At 40.4% G+C, this 2,686-nt stretch overlaps 1 non-coding gene across 1 annotated transcript; it reads right to left on the reverse strand.

The window, feature by feature from the left end:
* Positions 1-1,855: 1,855 nt before the first annotated feature.
* Positions 1,856-1,962, reverse strand: LOC141619805 (small nucleolar RNA R71). The gene has a single exon (XR_012531810.1). It is a non-coding gene; the product is annotated as a small nucleolar RNA R71 (small nucleolar RNA).
* Positions 1,963-2,686: the final 724 nt, after the last annotated feature.

Consider the following 2,686-nt stretch of genomic DNA (forward strand, 5'->3'; position numbering starts at 1 on the left):
TCTTAATTTCATTTGTTTACATTTTTCTTTTCTCTTAAGTTTTGTTTAGTTGTTTATGTTAGAATTCCACTCTTTGTTGTTTGTTTGTTGTTTTTCCCTCTCTTGTTCATCCTTTCTTTGTTCACCATTGTTGTTTACACCCAAAGATTGAGTCTTTGATTTTCTTGTGTTAAAGATCGAGTCTTTGATTTTCTTGTGTTAAAGATTGAATCTTTGAGTTCCTTGTGTTAAAGTTTGTGTCTTTTGGTTCAATTCCTTTCCATCTTAGATTAATTTGTCTTTCCTCATAATTTTGTTGATTAATTTCATGATTAGTAGTATAATTTATTCTTCCAACATGTTTATGCTTAAAGAATCCATCTTTATTGTTTCTTTTGCCTTTAGCACCATGATTAGTGAGTAGTCTTTTACTAGCACTCGGTTTGACCCAACATGAGTAATTTCACCAATTGATTCACATAAAGGCTAATTGTTGGGGGAGATTGGTAACGGTAGTCTAGAGGATTGATTTGGTTTATGGATTAATTTTGGATAGTGTCGATTTGTAACCCTTGTCCCCCAACGAGAGTTGGTTAGTTTGTGAATTGGATACCCGGAAATTGGTCTTATGACTAACCTAGGTTGAGACCGAAAGGGAGAACCAAAGGAGGGTACCTCTAGGCTAGTGTTTGAAATCGACCTCCGAGAGGAGGAGTGGGATGACTCGGAATACGATGAGTTCTTAGTGACCTTGACCAAATACTTGACTGCCTTAGAAAAATGCATGTTTTTGGGGTAGTTGGGTGTTGAGTTAGTGTCTTATTATGAGCCCAAGAGGGAGTTAGTAGGCGAATTAGAGCCATCTCCCCCTTACTCATCTACCCTTATAGTTAGCCTAGGGAATCGCGTGGTGGAATTACGAATTGTTGTGGGAGAACCGAGTTCTAGGCTTTTTAATCATTTGAATTACACCTTAATCTTTTCTTGCTTATCTTTCCTTCTCTTGTTAAATTGCCTTTTATTTTGTTTAGCTTAGTTGTTAGAATAATACCCTCACCTTTATATTGTCGACTTAGCTAAGCTCAAGGATTAGAACTATTAGTAGTCTACCAACTCCTTGTGGGATCGACCCTCAATAGTGTACAACGACAACCGTGCACTTGCGGGGTATAAATGTGAACCATCAAGTTTTTGGCGCCGTTGCCGGGGAGTTCGGCTAGATATTAATTGTTTTTGTTCTAGTTTAGACTAAGTATTTTGTGTTACTAATCCTTATCTTGAGTGTGTAGGACTTTTTGCATGAGTAGGAGAAATCGTAGAGGTCAACCTATTCATCCGATTGACCACGAGATCGAAGCTACCGCAAGAAGATTCAATTCACTCCGAAGAAGGGGATTGATAGAAACTCCAACTTCCGAGGAAAATTTAGTAGTGGAAGATATTCTAGAAGAACCGGGTACTTTTGAGTCTTTTGAGAATCCTTTTGGAATTCCCGAAGAAGCAACAATGGTCGCGGTTCCTATGCGGGATAATTTGGCTCCGAAGAAGGTGGTGAACCCAACTATTGTCAAGCCACCTATTCAAGCCAACAACTTTGATGTGAAGGCTGCTTTGTTACAACTAGTCCAAGGAAACCAATTCGGAGGGGGAGCTACCGAAAACCCCAACGAACATCTTAATGAATTCTTGGATAGTTGTGACATGTTTAAGGCAAATGGAGTGTCGGAGGATGCCATCCGCCTTAGGCTCTTTCCTTATTCCTTGAGGGGGAGTGCTAAGGAGTGGTTGAAGAGTTGTGAGCCCAATTCTCTTAGGAATTGGGATGATGTCTCCAAGGCCTTCTTAAACAAGTATTTCCCGCCTCAAAAGGATCGCTAGAATCAAGAGTGAGCTTCAAGGCTTCACCCAACAAGATGATGAGACCCTTTACGAGGCATGGGAGAGGTATAAGGGACTCCAAAGGTTGTGTCCTCATCACGGGATTGGAGATGATGAGTTGATCAACAACTTTTATGAGGGGTTGAGCAATGAAATGAAAATGAACCTAGATTCCGGCTCGGGAAAAGGGGCATTAGACAAAATTGATCACAAGACGGCCAAGGAACTTATTGAGGAAATGGCTTCCCGAACTTTCATTGGAATAATGATAGGCACAAGAGGAAGGGAAAGTCAACCGTTGAGTCGGCCAACAATGTTGAGGTCAAGGGGTTAATAAAAGAGCTTAAGCAACAAGTTGCCTTGATGAGTTCAAGAAACACTTCTTCTATTAGGAACCAAGTGTATTCTTGTGAAATTTGTGGAGATCAAGGACATCCACCAAATGAGTGTCCTTTTATGGTTGGAGAGGGGAGTTGTATGGAGCAAGTGAATGGAGTGTGGGAATCAAGCCCGACAAAGCAAGCATTCAACAATAACCAATACCACCCCGAAATGAGAGTCTACCCAAATTTTTTCTATGGCTTACAAAATGTCCAAAACCCCACTTTCCAACAAAAATCACAATTTACACAAAACTTCCAAGCTCAAAAGCCAAATACAACATTCAACCAAGGACCACCGGGTTTCCAAGGAAGATCCTTCCAACCAAGACAACAATTCCAACCACTCAATCAACCAAACAACCCACCATTTCAACAAAATTCCCAACCATTTCAACAAAATTCTCAACCCTTTCAGCAATCCACCCAACCTAAATCAAACATGGAGC

This window comes from Silene latifolia, chromosome 1, assembly GCF_048544455.1.
Source record: "Silene latifolia isolate original U9 population chromosome 1, ASM4854445v1, whole genome shotgun sequence".
Taxonomy (NCBI): domain Eukaryota; kingdom Viridiplantae; phylum Streptophyta; class Magnoliopsida; order Caryophyllales; family Caryophyllaceae; genus Silene; species Silene latifolia.